Source organism: Schistocerca americana, chromosome 2 (genome assembly GCF_021461395.2).
Source record: "Schistocerca americana isolate TAMUIC-IGC-003095 chromosome 2, iqSchAmer2.1, whole genome shotgun sequence".
NCBI lineage: Eukaryota > Metazoa > Arthropoda > Insecta > Orthoptera > Acrididae > Schistocerca > Schistocerca americana.
In genome coordinates this window covers 408135130-408157214 of record NC_060120.1, presented here as the reverse complement: position 1 = coordinate 408157214, position 22085 = coordinate 408135130, and positions in this window count along the sequence as shown.

The window sequence follows — 22085 nt, the reverse complement described above, 5'->3', positions numbered from 1 at the left end:
TTCAACATTCCTCTGAAGCACCACATATCAAATGCTTCCATTCTGTTCTGTTCCGGTCTTCCCACAGTCCATGTTTCACTACCATACAATGCTGTACTCCAGACGTACACTCACAGAAATTTCTTCCTCACATTAAGGCCGATATTTGTACACTTCTCTTGACCAGGAATGCCGCTTTTGCCATTTCTAGTCTGCTTTTGATGTCCTCCATGCTCCGTCCGTCATTGGTTATCTTACTGCATAGGTAACAGAATTCCTTAACTTCATCTACTTCTTGACCATCAATCCTGGTGTTAAGTTTCTCGCTGTTCTCATTTTTACTACTTCTCAATATCTTCGTCTTTCTTCGATTTACTCTCAATCCATACTCTGTATTCATTAGACTGTTTATTCCGTTCAGCAGATCATGCAATTCTTCTTCACTTTCACTCAGGATAGAAATGTCATCAGCGAATCGTAGCACTGATATCCTTTCACCTTGAATTTTAATTCCACTCCTGAACCTTTCCTTATTTCCATCACTGCTTGCTCGATGTACAGATTGAGCAATAGGGGCAAAAGGCTACATCGTTGTCCTACACCCTTTTTAATACGAGCACTTCGTTCTTGGTCGTCCACTCTTATTATTCCCTCTTGGATGTGGTACATATCGTATATGACCCGTCTCTCCCTATAGCTTACCCCTACTTTTCTCAAAATTTCGAACTTCTTGCACCATTTTACATTGTCGAACCCATTTTCCAGGTCGACAAAACCTATACACGTATCTTGGTTTTTCGTTAGTCTTGCTTCCATTATTAACCACAACGTCAGAACTGCCCCTCTTGTGCCTTTACCTTTCCTAAAGCCAAATTGATCGTCATCTAGCGCATCCTCAGTTTTCTTTCCCATTCTTCTGTTTATTATTCTTGTAATCAACTTGGATGTATGAGTTGTTAAGCTGATTGTGCGGTAATTCTCGCACTTGTCAGATCTTGCCGCCTTCGGAATTGTGTGGCTGATACTTTCCCGAAAGTCAGACGGTGTGTCGCCAGACTCATGCATTCTACACACCAATGTGAATAATAGTTTTGTTGTCACTTACCCTCATGATTTTAGAAATTCTGATGGTATGTTATCAATCTTTCTGCCTTATTTGATCTAAGTCTTCCAAAGCTCTTTTAAATTATGATCCTCATAGTGGATCCCCTATCTCATCAAAATCGGCTCCTGTTTCTTCTTCTATCACACCAGGCAAATCGTCCCCCTCATAGAGGCTTTCAATATATTCTTTCCACCTATTCGCTCTCTCCCGTTGCACTCTTAATGCTATCACCCTTGCTTTTAATGTCACCGATGGTTGTTTTGACTTTCCTGTATGCTGAGTCTGACCTTCTGACAATCATTTCTTTTTCGATGTCTTCATATTTATGCTGCAGTCATTTCGTCTTAGCTTCCCTACACTTCCTATTTACTTCATTCCTCACGACTGGTATTTCTCTACTCCTGAGTTTCCCAGGACATTTTTGTACTTCTTCCTTTCATCGATCAATTGAAGTTTTTCTTCTGTTACCAATGATTTCTTCGCAGTTACCTTCTTTGTGCCTATGTTTTCCTTCCCAGCTTCTGTAATGGCCCTTTTCAGAGATGTCCATTCCTCTTCAACTGTACTGCAAACTGAGCTATTCCTTATTGCTCTCTCTATATCTTCCGAGAACTTCAAAAGTATCTCGTCATTTCTTAGTACTTCCGTATCCCACTTCTTTGCGTATTGATTCTTCCTGACTAATGTCTTAAGCTTCAGCCTACTCTTCATCACTACTATACTGTGATCTGAGTCTATGTCTGTTCCTGGGTACGTCTTACAATCCAGTATCTGAATTCGGAATCACTGTCTGATTCGAACCCAATTTCTATGCTTACTAGGCAGATGCGATAACCATTGCGTCATGGTGACATTTCTGATGCTTTATATGCAAGGAATACCCTCCTATTACTCCCTCCCTGATACAAGTTCCAATTCAAGCCCCAACCCAAAGCAATTCCCCTCGTAAATGGACTGACGTGTGAACCGAAATTTGCATTGGGAGGGAGGCGTACTAGCGTAATCTGTGCAGCTGTACTAGCTGAGGTGCCGGTGTGGTGCAACATTTAGCACATGTAACTAGTGAGCAAGAGACCTGAATTTGAATCCCAGCGGCGGTACAAATTTTAAGTCATTGCTTCAGTCTACATCATTTGCACAGTTTAGCAGAACTTTATACTGACATACCATTTCTTACAACTTCCAGCCCATGAAACACTGTGTGTTGTTCATACTTGAGAACCTTCTTTTCCTTTTCTTTCCCCATCTTCAGTTACAGTTGAAAAACTGTGTCACAGCAGTTGACAGAAACAAATGGACATTCAGAACTGAATCAGAAGAACCAAACACAATGGATATCAGTTAGTGGATCTTAAAAGAAACGCATTCTAACACCATGTTCTGACAGCGTGTAAGTGGAGTAGGAGAGTGCCATTACCCCGAACATATAGTTTATATTCTTATGGGACAACGATGGTCAGTTTACAGATTGGGACAGTGATTGTTAGTTTACGGGGTAACTACCATTACCTCGAATATTTTTGGATGGATCAGTGATGATCAGATGACATGGTTACTGTCGTTGCTCCACACACGCATTTACTTAGGCCTATAAATTTAACGTCACCTGCCTGATTAGGGTGCAATTATTTAGCTACATGAGTTTTACACCAATTTAGACGCAGGTTGGGGTAATTAATCTGAGGGCCCATAGCCATATTGTGGGTGTCACTTTTGATAGATATCTGTGTGTGTGTGTGTGCATGGAAAAAAACATATGGACATTTGACATAAGCAACGCATTTTTGTGATGCTGAAGTAATTTTGCAGACATTTTAGATATCGAATTAACATTGTGACACTTTGTAATCTTTATAGGACATGCAATGGAAATAAAGTCCCACGCTTCTTAGCAGAACGTAGGGGAATGATGCGGGAGACCCGCAACGCCGTACTAGGCAAGGTCCTAACAAGTGATTTGCCGTTGCCTTCCTCCGGCAGTGATGGGGATGAATGTTGATGACGGAGACGACACAACAACACCCAGTCAACTCGGGGCAGGTGAAAATCCCCGACCCCGCCGGGAATCGAACACGGGACCCCGTGCTCGGGAAGCAAGAACGCTACTGCGAAACCACAAGGGGCTTACATCATAGAACACTGATGTAAAAAATATTTAATATGTTGAGCCGTTGTGTCTTAGATCAAGTATGGGGCAGAAATCCAAATATGGACGTGCTGTTTAACCACCTATAATTTCATGGCACAAATACTGTGTGTGTGTGTGTGTGTGTGTGTGTGTGTGTGTGTGCGTGCATGTGTGTGTGCGCTCATGCTAAATGACACTAGTTCATGGAATTCAGATGGAAGAGATTGCGTAATTTTTGGGAATATTGTAGTACAGGCAATACTTTTTTTGAATGTGATTCATACACACCTGGAAATGGAAAAAAGAACACATTGACACCGGTGTGTCAGACCCACCATACTTGCTCCGGACATTGCGAGAGGGCTGTACAAGCAATGATCACACGCACGGCACAGCGGACACACCAGGAACCGCGGTGTTGGCCGTCGAATGGCGCTAGCTGCGCAGCATTTGTGCACCGCCGCCGTCAGTGTCAGCCAGTTTGCCGTGGCATACGGAGCTCCATCGCAGTCTTTAACACTGGTAGCATGCCGCGACAGCGTGGACGTGAACTGTATGTGCAGTTGACGGACTTTGAGCGAGGGCGTATAGTGGGCATGCGGGAGGCCGGGTGGACGTACCGCCGAATTGCTCAACACGTGGGGCGTGAGGTCTCCACAGTACATCGATGTCGTCGCCAGTGGTCGGCGGAAGGTGCACGTGCCCGTCGACCTGGGACCGGACCGCAGCGACGCACGGATGCACGCCAAGACCGTAGGATCCTACGCAGTGCCGTAGGGGACCGCACCGCCACTTCCCAGCAAATTAGGGACACTATTGCTCCTGGGGTATCGGCGAGGACCATTCGCAACCGTCTCCATGAAGCTGGGCTACGGTCCCGCACACCGTTAGGCCGTCTTCCGTACACGCCCCAACATCGTGCAGCCCGCCTCCAGTGGTGTCGCGACAGGCGTGAATGGAGGGACGAATGGAGACGTGTCGTCTTCAGCGATGAGAGTCGCTTCTGCCTTGGTGCCAATGATGGTCGTATGCGTGTTTGGCGCCGTACAGGTGAGCGCCACAATCAGGACTGCATACGACCGAGGCACACAGGGCCAACACCCGGCATCATGGTGTGGGGAGCGATCTCCTACACTGGCCGTACACCACTGGTGATCGTCGAGGGGACACTAAATAGTGCACGGTACATCCAAACCGTCACCGAACACATCGTTCTACCATTCCTAGACCGGCAAGGGAACTTGCTGTTCCAACAGGACAATGCACGTCCGCATGTATCCCGTGCCACCCAACGTGCTCTAGAAGGTGTAAGTCAACTACCCTGGCCAGCAAGATCTCCGGATCTGTCCCCCATTGAGCATGTTTGGGACTGGATGAAGCGTCGTCTCACCCGGTCTGCACGTCCAGCACGAACGCTGGTCCAACTGAGGCGCCAGGTGGAAATGTCAATAAAGTTTCCCCTTCCTGGGACAATGAATTCACGGTGTTCTTATTTCAATTTCCAGGAGTGTATTTACGCGATGCAGTTGAACGTTACGCTTTTTTTGACATGGAAGTACTGTAGTATTGGCAACATTTTTTTAACAAGGCAATATCTTATACATTTCAGTTGAACGGTAAATATTATCGGAAATACTGTAAAATCGGCCACTGTATTTGAACAAGGCCCAATTTTATCTTAATTGAAGTGAAGGTTACGCAGTTTGGCAAGAGCATTGTGACTGGCTGTCTCATTTTAATGGCCATTAAACCTAAGGGGAAACAACAGGCGTAATTTTTCCCGAGGGCATGCAGCTTCACTGTATGGTTAAATGATGATGACGTCCTGTTGGGTAAAATATTTCGGAGGTAAAATAGTCCCCCATTCGAACCTCCAGGCGGGGACGACATAGGAGGACGCCGTTATCAGGAGAAGCAAACAGGCGTTCTACGGATCGAAGAGTGAAATGTCAGGTCCATTAATCGGGCCGGTAGGTTAGAAAACTTAGAAAGGAAAATCGATAGGTTAAAGGTTGATATAGTGGGAATTATGAAGTTCGATGGCAGAAGGAACAGGACTTCCGGTCAGGTGAATACAAGGTAATAAATACAAAATCAAATAGGGGTTATGCAGGAGTAGGTTTAATAATGAATAAAAAAATAGGAACGCGGACAAGCTACTACGAACAGTATAGTGAACACATTATTGTAGCCAAGATAGATACGAAGCCAACGACTATCACAGTACTCCAAATTTATAATGCTGCTGGCTTTGCAGACGAAGAGATTGAAGAAATGCATGATGAAATAAAAGAAATTTTTCAGATAGTTAAGCGAGACGAAAATTTAATAGTCATGGGGGACTGAAATTCGGTAATAGGAACAGGAAGAGAAGGAAAAGTAGTAGGTGAAAATTGTATATGGGTAAGGAATGAAAGAGGAAGCTGCCTGATAGAATTTTGCACAGAGAATAACTTAATCATTGCTAACACTTGGTTTAAGAACCATGAAAGAAGATTGTTTACGTGGAAGGTTTCAGAATGATTATATAATGATTAAAAAGAGTTCTAGAAACCAGGTTTTAAATTGCAAGACATTTACAGGGACAGATGTGATCCTTGTCCACAATTTATTGGTTACTAGCTGTAGATTAAAACTAAAGAAACTGTAAAAAGACAGGAATTTAAGGAAATGGGAAATGGATAAACTGAAGGAGCGACAGTATGTACAGAGTTTCAGAGGGACCATTAGGGAACAATTGACAAGAACAGGGGAAAGGAATACAATAGAAGAAGTATGAGTAGCTTTGAGAGATAGGAAAGCAGCAGAGGATCAAGTAGATAAAAAGACGAGGGCAAGGAAACAAAAAAAAAAATGTAGTAGGAATTAAAATTCAGGGAGAAAAGATAAAAGCTTTGAGATTTGCCGATTACATCGTAATTTTTTCAGAGACAGCAAAGGATTTGGAGGAACAGTTGAATGGAATGGACAGTGTCTTGAAGGGAGGATATAAGATGAACATAAACAAAAGCAACGAAGAGAAAATGGGCAAGCAGGAATGGCTGGAGGTCAAATTTAAGGATTTTTTTTTTTTTTTGGTCATCAGTCTACTGACTGGTTTGATGCGGCTCGCCACGAATTCCTTTCCTGTGCTAACCTCTTCATCTCAGAGTAGCACTTGCAACCTACGTCCTCAATTATTTGCTTGACGTATTCCAATCTCTGTCTTCCTCTACAGTTTTTGCCCTCTACAGCTCCCTCCAGTACCATGGAAGTCATTCCCTCATGTCTTAGCAGATGTCCTATCATCCTGTCCCGTCTCCTTATCAGTGTTTTCCACATATTCCTTTCCTCTCCGATTCTGCATAGAACCTCCTCATTCCTTACCTTATCAGTCCACCTAATTTTCAACATTCGTCTATAGCACCATATCTCAAATGCTTCGATTCTCTTCTGTTCCGGTTTTCCCACAGTCCATGTTTCACTAACATACAATGCTGTACTCCAGACGCACATCCTCAGAAATTTCTTCCTCAAATTAAGGCCGGTATTTGAAATTAGTAGACTTCTCTTGGCCAGAAGTGCCTTTTTTGTCATAGCGAGTCTGCTTTTGATGTCCTCTTTGCTCCGTCCGTCATTGGTTATTTAACTGCCTAGGTAGCAGAATTCCTTAACTTCATTGACTTCGTGACCATCAATCCTGATGTTAAGCTTCTCGCTGTTCTCATTTCTACTACTTCTCATTACCTTCGTCTTTCTCCGATTTACTCTCAAACCAAACTGTGTACTCATTAGACTGTTCATTCAGTTCAGCAGATCATTTAATTCTTCTTCACTTTCACTCAGGATAGCAATGTCATCAGCGAATCGTATCATTGATATCCTTTCACCTTGTATTTCAATTCCACTCCTGAACCTTTCTTTTATTTCCATCATTGCTTCTTCGATGTACAGATTGAAGAGTAGGGGCGAAAGGCTACAGCCTAGTCTTATACCCTTCTTAATACGAGCACTTCGTTCTTGACCGTCCACTCTTATTATTCCCTCTTGGTTGTTGTACATATTGTATATGACCCGTCTCTCCCTATAGCTTGTAACGTCTATTAGCAAAAGACATATTATGTAGTAAAGAGAAAACATTGTGTACCATGTTTTGTTATTGTATGGAATTATGTACTTTTTTTAATTATTTATTTTAGATAATATCTGTGTCGGTGAGTACTGAAACCGCCACAGACGATAAATATCAAACAAAGATGAGAATGTGTGACTAGTATAAATAATACAGCACGAACATTAATTTCTCTGTCTTCTTCTTGGAGTTACGGGAGTAGGATAGCCTGTGACGTTGTATTGTACGCTAGCGTAGCCTTCTTTTGTCAAGACTGAGAGATGTACGCCATTACGTACTCATTTTAAAGGTGTGTAATAATTAACATATTTAAATGTTTTGAATAGAGTTATTTAATGAAACCTTGCATTATTATTTGTAATAGCTTGCTCGGCATATTATCCCATCCCTTTAAGACATTTTCAGTTATCTAAATATTATCCGTGGTGCAGAGCTGCGCTACGAACGAACGAGCCGCTGCCACGGCGCATTCAAACTGTATTAAATGAAATCTATCATACCGCAAAGAAGCGGGGAGGTAATAGTGAAATAAAATTATTCCTTTCAGCTTTCGGACATGCAGAGCAGAGCAGCAGATTTTGTGATGTGTTTTGCAGGTTGACGCGGGTTGCTGATAATATATTACTAACAGTACAAAAAAGATAATTTACCTTCGTAACATAATAGGAATCTTGCTGTGCTTAGTTCTGGTCTGGCAAACCTTATAGAAAAAACGTCTTTTTCTCCGATAATAGTCTCATGTTCTTGTGCTAGTCGTGGTAATTATTGGTGTTTTACTGTTAACAAAAATCCACTGCAAAATTTTGATGTTGAGCAATCATTGCGAACTGTAACATCAGTATTCATAACAAAGTAATTTTCATTTTCAATAACTATAAAGTAGGGAAGATATGTTGAATTTTATAGTGAGTTACAGTAACGTAAAAATGTTCCTTTAATAGAAAGCCAGATACAGAACAATAACAATACGATATATTCTGTTTTGTTGAAAATTAATGTTTATAAAGAAATTCATGGCACAGCATTACTGAAAGGTATTTCGCGGCTCTTTTCGTATATGCGTTGTGACGCAAGTAACAACAATAATAACAACAAAACAAAATAATAGAAAAGAGAGACAAGAAGTGAAACTGGCGCCCAACGCGGGGCCCGAATTTGCAGTGGCCACGAAAATAATTGTTTTATGTATTTTCTTTCAGTGTACATTGTTATATATATGTATGTATTTAGTGGTAAATGTATGTATGTGTATCATGATTAATGCCATGTATTAATGAATGTACAAACATTCTTTCGTGAAAAAACGCCCCACTGCTAGCGAGTCAGAGGAAACGATCCTGATAGTACTGAGAAACTGTAACGACTACATCCGGGGGCAGCCGAACCCCGAAATCAGATAAACTAAAGGTAAGACTACAGTGTAGTTGTCCTGTTTGTAGAAGCTTAACTCCAGTGAAGTGATCTCATATCGCTAGTGGTGTGCGTAGTTTGAAGTTAGTGTTTATGACAGGGCAAAGTTGATTGTAGATAGTAATTTTTAGTGTCCAGTGTATTGGAGATAAATTAACATATTTTGTGTGCAAGGAAAAACTGTCAGACCTTGTGTTCGAGTAGGTAATTTATGAATATGGTGAAATTGCGTAGTTAACGTCCGAGCAATATGGATACTGAGGAACAGCCATTAGTTAGTGCAGGAAATGTAGAAACGGGTGCATTAAGCAGTACGAGTACTCTCTTTGAGGATATACCATGCGAAAATGTGGGGGCAGGGGCACAGGAAGTGATGCCACCGCCCACCAGTGCTCAAGGAGAGGTAGATAAAGAAATTGCACCACCTCCAGAAAAGCAGGAACCAGAGAGTGGTAATCTGCCTGGGGGGTATCCACTTCAGGCGATATTAGAGCGCGTGCTGGATTACCAGGCAAAATTTGCGCAACAGCAAGCCGAGCGAGATCGCCAGCAAGCTGAGCGAGATCGCCAGCAAGCTGAGCGAGATCGCCAGTTAGCAGAAAATTTCCTTGCCCAGCAAGCTGAGCAAGATCGCCAGTTAACAGAAAATTTCCTTGCCCAGCCAGCTGAGCGGGATCGCCGGCTAGAGGAAAAGTTTCTTGCCCAGCAGGCTGAGCGGGATCGCCAGCAAGCTGAGCGGGACCAGCAACTTGGGCAATCGTTAGAAAATATGAAAAAAGAGATTGCCTGTATGAAACAGAATTATGAGTCGATACCTAAGGCCGTGCAGGAGTTGACTGTACAGGTCAACAACCTGCAAGTAGCAAACACTAACAGGGTAGACGAGATAGGTGTCTTAGCCAACCGATTAGAAAAGCTAGAAATAGATTCCACACAGCTCGTAGAGCAGAAGTGGAACGAACAAGCGACTAAAATTGAAACCGAATTCAACTCATGGCTAGAAGCGAAGGACAGTGAGATCGACAAAAATATTAATTCTAAGGTACAAGCAGCCATGGCAGATAGAGATCCCGAATCGTTCAGTACCGCAGTAAATAGTCAGGTACAGAACGACGTGCAAACCATCAAACAAATACTCAGTGAGGATATTCCGCAGTGGCAAGTGAATATTAACAAACGGATATCCGACTTGGAAAAGGGTTTAGCACAGAGTAACAAACATCTTGAACATGAAACTATGTCGCCAACAGCCAATGTTTTTGGCAACGCACAAACTTATACGCGACGCAACAATGGTGAATCCTTAGGCGATAATGCGAAGAGCTGTAGCTTCGGTTCGGAGCACACAGCCTATGTCCCAGGAGCAAACCAGTATAGTCCAAAAATATTAGTTGAAGAAAGTTTGATAAAAAATAGGCAATTTCACACGTTTACTACTGAACGGAAGTCAGTACACCCAGTAGTATTCATAAAAAGCTTTAAAAATATCTTGCCTAGTGTGTGGAACGAAGCACAGAAAATTCAATACGTAATGTCATACATTCAGGGTGATGCAGCGTTGTGGGCTACGGAAGTAGCAGACAGCTGCATGACGTATGAACAGTTTGAAAGGGCGTTTTTGTCGAAATACTGGTCGCCTTGTATACAAGAGCGGCTAAGAAAAGAAGTATACAATCCCGAACCGTACTCACCCCGTCTTGGGAATCTGAGACGGTATTTCGAGAAATATACAAACAAAACGCGCTACTGCGACGAGCCTATCTCACCAAGAGACATAATAAGACTCCTAAAATCACATTTACCCATTCATATCAAAGAGAAATCAATACACGTACCAGAGAGCGACATGGAACATTTCCTGTCTGTTCTAGATTCAATAGACTTAATCCAGGAAGACGCAAAAGTAGCGTGTGATCACTCGCGCAATAATGGATCAGGGTGTAAACATGATAGAAATAATAGTGCACAAAACCACAACCATGGAAATGGTGGGGGTGGTAACAAGAGGCAAGAGCATTCGCAAAATGGTAATAATGGGAGAAGTCAGAACGGGTATAGTCAACCGTCCCATAATAAAAAGCGTCGATTTGACGACCGGTACGATTCCATACTGCCAGGAACCAACCGCTGGAAAAATGCGCGTGGTCAGTGGCATAGCAATTACAGCGACAGTAATCGCAATTGGATCAGAATCACCGACCAAGCCCAGAGCGGCAGGGTAGTGACCGGTACGATAACAACAGACCACCACTGAAAAACGCGCCTATTGCGCAGTCGTGGCGGCCTAAAACGTACACATAGTAGAGGTCGCGGACAATAGCCGTCCAAGTACCTCGGAAGCAAGCCATCCAACAAACTAGAATCGGCCTCGATATGCTCTCCATCGCTGGCCGAGGGGTGGAGTGAGAGCAACACGAATGACAATAATATCCCTGGAATACATATGCTGCGATACGACGACGGTATCAGTATGGATAAAGATCTACTGACCGAACCGCATGAATGTAAGAAAGATAGCAACGAAAATGTGCAAGCCATAATAGAAGCGAAAATCAATGATGTTGCAGTGAATATAACCATCGACACAGGTGCCTCGGTGAGTGTAATGAGTACAGAGTTGTGTAAAGCGCTGGGGAAGGGACGTAGCATACCGACTTTCCCGGTTAATAATTGCAAGGTGTCTGGAGCTATAAGTGCACAGAGCCAATTAGTTAAGTACCAGGTGCAGGTGGAGATTTATAAGGAGGGCGAAGCCATAGTGAGCTCGTTCCTCATTGTTAAAGGGTTAAAGGTGGCCTGCATTCTGGGAGTAGATTTTCTCCATGAGAGGGACGCAGTGATCGACCTCTCCTCGGGAAAACTAAGCATAGTTAATAAAGGTAGGAGGATTGAGTTGTCTATGATGAAATCGAAGGAGGTACTTGTGCCATGTTACAATCGAATTAATATCAAATGTAGGAACCCCTGGGTACTACACCTCAATGATTATTCACCTATGACAGATCTCTATTATCCGAGTATAGAAGATCGAAATTTTGAAACAAATGTTGTTGAATTTCAAACCAAAGTACAGGAATCTGAAGGTTTAAGCAACATACAAAAGCAACAGTTGACGCAGCTGCTATCGGAATATACCATGGTATTTACCGACCGACCAGGAATAGTCAAGGGGTACCACTATCACATAGAGGTGATGCCCCACAAAACATACTGTCGTGCATCTTACTCCATCCCTTGGTCGAGGAGGGAAGTAGTGGCTAGAGAGATTTGAAAGATGTTAGAGTGGGATAGTAAAATTATTTATTCACTGACATGTCAGATGTAAAAAGTAGCAGTAAGACGATTTCAATTGTGTTTTAGAGTATAAGTATGTTAGCTTTAAGAAAGAATTTGTGTATAGTTAAAATTTTGAGGAAGTAGAATCAGTAAACTGAGCAATAGCATGAAAATGGAAGACTTTGTTTACAGACAATTAGTGTCATTAAAATACTATATGCTCATCAAGCAATGAATAATCTTTTTGTTGATAAAATAATGATTAATTTCTTGAATCATTTTTCATTTGTAGTAAATAAGTACAATTAATGATGAAATCTCATATAGTAATGTAACAGATGTAATTGTGTTAGAATTAAGGAACCCTGAGAGAGAGTCTCTACTAGCAAAAAATTGACTTTGTAGTACGAAACAATTATGTGATGTAACGTTTACTGCCAGTAGTGATCTGAGAACGTCACTGGAGCAGAATTCGATTAAAAACAAACCCGTTCCGTGTAACCTACGCTTTGTATGTATCGATGCTTCAATTGAAGCCTGTGTACTTGGTACACGCCCTTGAATATTAATTACGCGGTACGCGAATCAAGTCACGCGGAAACTACACTGTAGTCCTGTAGGACAGATTATTAAAAATAATACTAGTACTAAATGAAGTATTTATTGAGCAATATGCCCAAGTCAAGCTGTCATGCACATGGTAAAATCTGTTTGCTAGATGGCAAGCTACACTGAAAAAGGAAAAGAAAGCTATGTACCAAAAATCACACACCTTTAAATAATTACAAAAAAGCCATATATGCCTAGTAATAGTATTAAAGTTGTGTAATGACAAGGTAAAAACAATGGACCCAATGTAGATGAGAGTGATTATGCTAAGAACAGTTGATATGCATTAAAAATAAACTGTGTGCATAAACAATCTAGAAAAGGACGGAATATTGTGTGTAGTAGGGACAGAAAATGACTGTTGTATCTGCACCAATATATGCGTCGGTATAAGTTAAGTGTTGAGTGACTAACTGTCATAGTGCAGTGCTCAACGAACAATACACTGTGTGCAAAAACGGTAGTTAGTGATCCGTTCTGAGTTGATTCAAACAAACATCGCTCGACGGAAACATTTAGTGTGTGTGAACTGAAACATTTTCGCGTGTTGAGAGACGCTCTGGCAGCGTATCGACCGTGAGAATAAGTGAAAGTGTGTAGTACAACGTGTGTGTGACGAACCCTGAACACTAGTGTCACAAGAAACCTGTTATCACGCCAAAACATCCTGTGCATACCAGCGAAGCGACAGCTTACTGAACAATAAACGCTTTTAACCAAGTTGCATTTTCTCCCACAGCTAATAATCTGTATCCTTAAAGACAGTACACCGTTGTGGAATATTTGTTTCATGCTTTACGACGGGGCGCCATGCGGAGAAGCAGAGACGAGTGCCGTGCCGCCAGCCAGCCGGTCGCGGGAAACCACTGCAACACGCCGACATTGGTGAATGGTTCGGCGCGGTTCGCGACTGCTCGGGCGCCACCTCAGCACGCCGTCGCTGTTACTGCGAGCAGGTCGTCGACCCCAGCGGTCGTTGGCACGCCGCGTTCCAGACGACGCTAAGCAACAATTGCTTCGCGCCGCCCGCTTCGTACATTGTTGACTTTCAACCGAACATTACCAACTACGTTGTTAATGTACTAATATGAAAATGATTTGTTGGACACGAAATTACGTGACAAACATTTTTTTTTTCTTTAGTTACTGTGTATAGACTCAAAATATTCATTGGTTCAATGATATATGTTATATGTTTTCGTCACATTAGTGAAGCAAACTGACACGAATGCCATACCATGGTAGAACATTTGTCGTTAGTAAGTGTAGAGACAATCCATTACACTACTGTAAAACTGTTTAATGATTGACTTTCAGTGTGACACAGAACACAAATGTGAAAGAGTGTAGAAGGTACATTTTTAACAAGGAGACTAAGAGTTTAACATTTTGTCATAAATAACCTTTGTTATCTATGAACATTGGATGAAGTCCAACCTTTTTTGATGAACAATCAAACTGTGTTTTAAGACAAACCAGGCGAGATGACCATGGCTCCGGTGCAGTTTTCCCAGGTTTTCTGACCGCACGTAGCCCGAATGGGGGAGCCAGGAAACTGTAATGACCCTGGGACTAGGTTTACGGTCACCTCGCAATGTGTGAGAAAACCATAAAGAGTGTAATTAAAACAGTAGTGCAAAAGAGCAAGGAAGTGAACAGTGAATATTCCAAATAAGGTGATAGACAATTACAAAACGGACGTTAGTGGCAGCATATTGCCGAACATTCTTAACGTTAGTCAATTGCAGCCAGGGGGCATTGTAACGTCTATTAGCAAAAGACATATTATGTAGTAAAGAGAAAACATTGTGTATCATGTTTTGTTATTGTATGGAATTATGTACTTTTTTAATTATTTATTTTAGATAATATCTGTGTCGGCGAGTACTGAAACCGCCACAGACGATAAATATCAAACAAAGATGAGAATGTGTGACTAGTATAAATAATACAGCACGAACATTAATTTCTCTGTCTTCTTCTTGGAGTTACGGGAGTAGGATAGCCTGTGACGTTGTATTGTACGCTAGCGTAGCCTTCTTTTGTCAAGACGGAGAGATGTACGCCATTACGTACTCATTTTAAAGGTGTGTAATAATTAACATATTTAAATGTTTTGAATAGAGTTATTTAATGAAACCTTGCATTATTATTTGTAATAGCTTGCTCGGCATATTATCCCATCCCTTTAAGACATTTTCAGTTATCTAAATATTATCCGTGGTGCAGAGCTGCGCTACGAACGAACGAGCCGCTGCCGCGGCGCATTCAAACTGCATTAAATGAAATCTATCATACCGCAAAGAAGCGGGGAGGTAATAGTGAAATAAAATTATTCCTTTCAGCTTTCGGACATGCAGAGCAGAGCAGCAGATTTTGTGATGTGTTTTGCAGGTTGACGCGGGCTGCTGATAATATATTACTAACAGTACAAAAAAGATAATTTACCTTCGTAACATAATAGGAATCTTGCTGTGCTTAGTTCTGGTCTGGCAAACCTTATAGAAAAAACGTCTTTTTCTCCGATAATAGTCTCATGTTCTTGTGCTAGTCGTGGTAATTATTGGTGTTTTACTGTTAACAAAAATCCACTGCAAAATTTTGATGTTGAGCAATCATTGCGAACTGTAACATCAGTATTCATAACAAAGTAATTTTCATTTTCAATAACTATAAAGTAGGGAAGATATGTTGAATTTTATAGTGAGTTATAGTAACGTAAAAATGTTCCTTTAATAGAAAGCCAGATACAGAACAATAACAATACGATATATTCTGTTTTGTTGAAAATTAATGTTTATAAAGAAATTCATGGCACAGCATTACTGAAAGGTATTTCGCGGCTCTTTTCGTATATGCGTTGTTACGCAAGTAGTAATAATAATAATAACAAAACAAAATAATAGAAAAGATAGACAAGAAGTGAAAAGCTTACCCCTACTTTTTTCAGAATCTCTAACAGCTTGCACCATTTTATATTGTCGAACGCTTTTTCCAGGTCGACAAATCCTATGAAAGTGTCTTGATTTTTCTTTCGCCCTGCTTCCATTATTAGCCGTAACGTCAGAATTGCCTCTCTCGTCCCTTTACTTTTCCTAAAGCCAAGCTGATCGTCACCTAGCGCATTCTCAATTTTCTTTTCCATTCTTTTGTATATTATTCTTGTAAGCAGCTTCGATACATGAGCTGTTAAGATGATTGTGCGATAATTCTCGCACTTGTCAGGTCTTGTCGTCTTCGGAATTGTGTGGATGATGCTTTTCCGAAAGTCAGATGGTATATCGCCAGACTCATATATTCTACACACCAACGTGAATAGTCGTTTTGTTGCCACTTCCCCCAATGGTTTTAGAAATTCTGATGGAATGTTATCCATCCCTTCTGCCTTATTTGACCGTAAGTCCTCCAAAGCTCTTTTAAATTCCGATTCTAATACTGGATCCCCTATCTCTTCTAAATCGACTCCTGTTTCTTCTTCTATCACATCAGACAAATCTTCACGCTCATAGAGGCTTTCAATGTATTCTTTCCACCTATCTGCTCTCTCCTCTGCATATAACAGTGGAATTCCCGTTGCACTCTTAATGCTATCACCCTTGCTTTTAATGTCACCAAAGGTGTTTTGACTTTTCTGTATGTTGAGTCTGTCCTTCCGACAATCATATCTTTTTCGATGTCTTCACATTTTTCCTGCAGCCATTTCGTCTTAGCTTCCCTGCACTTCCTATTTATTTCATTCCTGAGTGACTTGTATTTCTGTATTCCTGATTCTCCCGGAACATGTTTGTACTTCCTCCTTTCATCAATCAACTGAAGTATTTCTTCTGTTACCCATGGTTTCTTCGCAGCTACCTTCTTTGTACCTATGTTTTCCTTCCCAACTTCTGTGATGGCCCTTTTTAGAGATGTCCATTCGTCTTCAACTGTACTGCCTACTGCGCTATACCTTATTGCTGTATCTATAGCGTTAGAGAACTTCAAACGTATCTCGTCATTCCTTAGTACTTCCGTATCCCACTTCTTTGCGTATTGATTCTTCCTGATTATGTCTTTAACTTCAGCCTACTCTTCATCACTACTATATTGTGATCTGAGTCTATATCTGCTCCTGGGTACGCCTTACAATCCATTATCTGATTTCGGAATCTCTGTCTGACCATGATGTAATCTAATTGAAATCTTCCCGTATCTCCCGGCCTTTTCCAAGTATACCTCCTCCTCTTGTGATTCTTGAAGAGGGTATTCGCTATTACTAGCTGAAACGTGTTACAGAACTCAATTAGTCTTTCTCCTCTTTCATTCCTTGACCCAAGCCCATATGCTCCTGTAACCTTTTCTTCTACTCCTTCCCCTACAACTGCATTCCAGTCGCCCATGACAATTAGAATTTCGTCTCCCTTTACATACTGTATTACCCTTTCAATATCCTCATACACTTTCTTTATCTGTTCATCTTCAGCTTGCGACGTCGGCATGTATACCCGAACTTTCGTTGTCGGTGTTGGTCTGCTGTCGATTCGGATTAGAACAACCCGGTCACTGAACTGTTCACAGTAACACACCCTCTGCCCTACCTTCCTATTCATAACGAATCCTACACCTGTTATACCATTTTCTGCTGCTGTTGATATTACCCGATACTCATCTGACCAGAAATCCTTGTCTTCCCCATTTCACTTCACTGACCCCTACTATATCTAGATTGAGCCTTTGCATTTCCTTTTTCAGATTTTCTAGTTTCCCTACCACGTTCAAGATTCTGACATTCCACGCCCCGACTCGTAGAACGTTATCCTTTCGTTGATTATTCAATCTTTGTCTCATGGTAACCTCTCCCTTGGCAGTCCCATCCCGGAGATCCGAATGGGGGACTATTCCGGAATCTTTTGCCAATGGAGAGATCATCATGACACTTCTTCAAATACAGGCCACATGTCCTGTGGATACACATTACGTGTCTTTAATGCAGTGGTTTCCATTGCCTTCTGCATCCTCATGTCCTTGATCATTGCTGATTCTTCCGCCTTTAGGGGCAATATCCCACCCCTAGGACAAGAGAGTGCCCTGAACCTCTATCCGCTCCTCCGCCCTCTTTGACAAGGTCGTTGACAGAATGAGGCTGACTTCTTATGCCGGGAGTCTTCGGCCGCCAATGCTGATTATTTATCAAAATTCAGGCAGTGGCGGGAATCGAACCCAGGACCGAAGAAGTTTTGATTATGAATCAAAGACGCTACCCCTAGACCACAGGGTGGATGTAGAATGATAAATCCCTAGGGGTAAGACAGATGCCGCTAACAGGAAATTAAAGAGATCTTTGGAGAAAAGAGAATCACCTGTATCAACATCAAGAACTCAGATGGGAAACCAGTCCTACGCAAAGAAGGGATACTAAAAAGGTGGAAGGAATATATTGAGGGTCTATGCAAGGGCGATGTACTTGAGGGAAATATTATGGAAGTGGAAGGAGGCGTAGATGAGATATGATATTGCATGAAGAATTCGACAGAGCACTTTAGACCTAAGTCGAAAGAAGACCCCGGGAGTAGACAATATTCCATTACGAATACTGATAGCCATGGCAAAACTCTTCCATTTGGTGAGCAAGATGTGTGAGACAGGCGAAATACCCTCAGACGTCAAGAAGAAAATAATAACTCCAGCTCCGAAGAAAGCAGGTGCTGATAGGTGTGAGAAGTACCAAACTATCAGTTCAAGTCATGGTTGCAAAATACTAACTTGAATCCTTTACAGATGAATGGAAAAACTGGTAGAAGCCGACCTCAGGGAAGTTCAGCTTGTATTCAATATAAATACAGGAACACGTGAGGCACGTGTATCTCAGAATACAGTTAAGGAAAGGCAAACCTACTTTTACAGCATTTACAGACTTAAAGAAAGCTTTTGACAATCTTGACTGGAATATTCTCTTTCAATTTCAAAAAGTGGCAGGGGTAAAATACAGGAAACAAAAGGCTGTTTACTGTATGTACAGAAACCAAATGGCAGTTATAAGAGTCGACAGGGAAGCAGTGGTTGAGAAGAGACGTTATTAAATCTCTATATTGAGCAAGAAGTAAAGGAAACAAAAAAATTGAGGCAGGAATTAAAATTCAGGGAGAAAAAATAAAAAATTTGAGGTTTACCGATGACATTTGAAGGAACAGTTGAATGGAATGGACAGTGTCTTGAAAGGAAGATGTAAGAAGAACATAAACAAAAGCAAAACGAGTATAATGGAATGTAGACGAATTAAATAAGACGATGCTGAGGGAATTGGATTAGGAAATGAGACACACAAAGTACTATATATGTTTTGCTGTTTGGGCAGCAAAACAAACTATGATGGTAGAAGCAGAGAGGATATGAAATGTAGATTGGCGATGACAAGGAAACCGCCTCTGAAGAAGAGAAATTTGTTAACATGCGTTATAGATTTGAGTATAACGAACTCTTTTCTGAAAGTATTTGTGCGGAGTGTAGCCATGTATGGAAGTGAAACATGGGTGATAACTAGTTTAGACAAGAAGAGAACAGAAGCTTTCGAAATGTGGTGCTACAGAAGATTGCTGAAGATTACGAGGATAGATCACATAACTAATGAGAAGGTACTGAATATAAATGGACAGAAAGGAGTTTGTGGCATAACTTGATTAGAAGAAGGGATCGGTTGGTAGGATACTTTCTGAGGCATCACAAGATCACCAATTTAGTACTGGAGGAAACCTGGAGGGTAATAATCGTAGAGGAAATACAAGAGACGAATACAGTAAGCAGATTCAGAAGGATTCAGGTTACAGTAGTTATTCGGAGGTGAACAGACTTGCACAGGATAGAGTAGTACGGGGACGTGCATCAAACCAGCGTTTGGACTGAAGACCACAACAACACAAAGCTGAGTGCAGAGGTCAGGGAATGTGAGGGAAGAGTGCAATGGATTGACGATCTTAGAACAAGGTATGGCGTATCACATGATGATAATGATAACGTCATCTATAAGGGGGTGTGACATGTGGCGTTATTGACCCTGCATGTAAATAAATTGCTACTGGGGTTGATAGAAGGGATAGAGAGGATCCAACAGAGTCCAGCACGCTTCGTTACAGGATCATTTACTAATCGCGAAAGCGTTCGGAGATGATAGCTAAACTCCAGTGGAAGACTTTGCAGGAGAGACGCTCAGTAGCTCGGTAAGGGCTTTTGTTGAAGTTACGAGAACATACCTTCACCGAGGAATCAAGCAGTATATTGCTCCCTCCTACTTACATCTCGCGAAGAGACCATGAGGATAAAATCAGAGAGGTTAGAGCCCACACAGAGGCATACCGACAATCCTTCTTTCCACGAACAGTACGAGACTGGAATAGAACGGAGAACCGATAGTGGTACTCAAAGTACCCTCCGCCACACACCGTCAGGTGGCTTGCGGAATATGGATGTAGATATAGATGCTACGCTACATTACGAAACCTGTCACATGGGAGGTGTTCCTGAGAAGACACTACGTTCCAACTGCCTCGCTATAGCAGTTGGACAATGTCTGAAACTGTCACCAAATTATTTCCACCTCAATTAAGTGTGGTTTTGTGTTTAACCATATCTTCTGCAGCTGAGTTATTGCACACCCTACTTTCCACGACAATTTAAGAAGATTTTGTTTGTCAACAAATATAAGTAAATGACCATAGGTCTGCACAGTGATACAGTTACTCAGTACATCTGTGTTTTGTAAAAGAATGTGTGTGTGTGTGTGTGTGAGTGTGTGTGTGTGTGTGTGTGTGTGTGTGTGTGTGTGCGTGTTTGTGAGTATTCATTTTGTATTCTGTTGTAGCTAAGATATCAAAATATTACAGATTACGGAAAGAATAAAAACTTATTTATTTGTCAGCTTGGCACAAGTTGCATTTCAGTGTATAGGGTTTAAAGCGAACTGAAAGATTTTTCTTAATTAATTTAAGTTTTTAGCGGCATATCAAGTAAAAGAATATTCGTGCAATGTATTTCTTGTACTGTACACAGTTTTAAAAACTTTTCGTGTATTTCAAACATAGAATAAGTAGTTTAATAAAAATCTTGAAAAAAAAGAATATTATCGCTCTGACAAGTAATACAGTTTTTTTTAGTAAATCTTTCATTCCCAACTCGTTAGCGCAGGGTGGTCTATGTTAGGACTTCATCGGCTTCGGATAAGTGCCTCAGCGGGCTCGGAGTGGGTTAGGGGATATCGCAGCTGAAGAGCTACTCTAGGGGAGTTACAGTTCCGCCGTTATCCTGATTAGCAAAGGAATCCTCCCGAAGCATTGGTCAAACTGAGCGATTATGACTGTTTTACACCGAAGAGCCAAAGAAACTGCCTAATGTCGTGTAGGGTCACTGCGAACACGTCGAAGTGCCGCAACACGACGTGGCATGGATTCGTTTAACGTCTGAAGTAGTGCTGGAAGGAGCTAACACTATGAATCCTGCAGGGATGTCCGTAAATCCGTAAGAGTACAAAGGGGTGGAAATCTGTTCTGAACAGCACCTAACAAGGCGTCCCAGATCTGCCAAATAATGTACATATCTGTGGAGTTTTACGGCCAGCGGAAGTGTTTCAACATAGAAGAGTGTTCCAAAAGGCACTCTAGCAATTCTGGACATGTAGGGTGTAGCACTGTCCTGCTGGAATTGCCCAAGTCCGTCGGAATGCACAATGGACATGACTGGGTGCAGGTGATAACACAGAATGCTTACGTACGTTTCACCTGTCAAAGTCTTATTTGAACGTATCATCAGGTGCCCATATCACGCCAACTGCACACGGCCCACACCACTACAGAGCCTCTACCAGCTTGAAGAGTCCCCTTCTGACATGCAAGGTCCATGGATTGTCTCCAAATTCTTACACGGCCATCCACTCGATACAATTTGAAACGAGACTCGTCCGGCCAGGCAACACATTTCCAGTCATCAACAATCAAATGTCCGTGCTGACGGGCCCAGGCAAGGCGTAAAGCTCTCTGTTGTGCAGTCATCAAGTGCACACGAGTGGGCCTTCGGCTCCAAAAGCAAGTATCGATGATGCTTGATGAAGGCCAAGCATTGAAATCTGCAACAATTTGCAGAAGGGGTGCACTTCTGTTACGTTGAACGATTTTCTTCAGTCTTTGTTGATAGCGTTCTTGCAGGATCTTTTTCCTTCCTCGACGATGTTAGAGATTAGACGTGTTACCGGATTCCTCATACTCACGGCACACTCTTGAAATGTTCGTACGGGAAAATCCCCACTTCAGCGCTATTTCGGAGACCCTGTATCCCATCGCTCGTGCGGCATGGTAGCAGCAGTAACCGACCTAACAACTGCACCAGACATTTGTTGTTTATATAGGCGTTGCGGACTGCAGCGCTGTAGTTTGCCTGTTTACATATCTCTGTATTTGAATACGCATGCCTATACTAGTTTCTTTGGCGCTTCAGTTGTAGCCAAG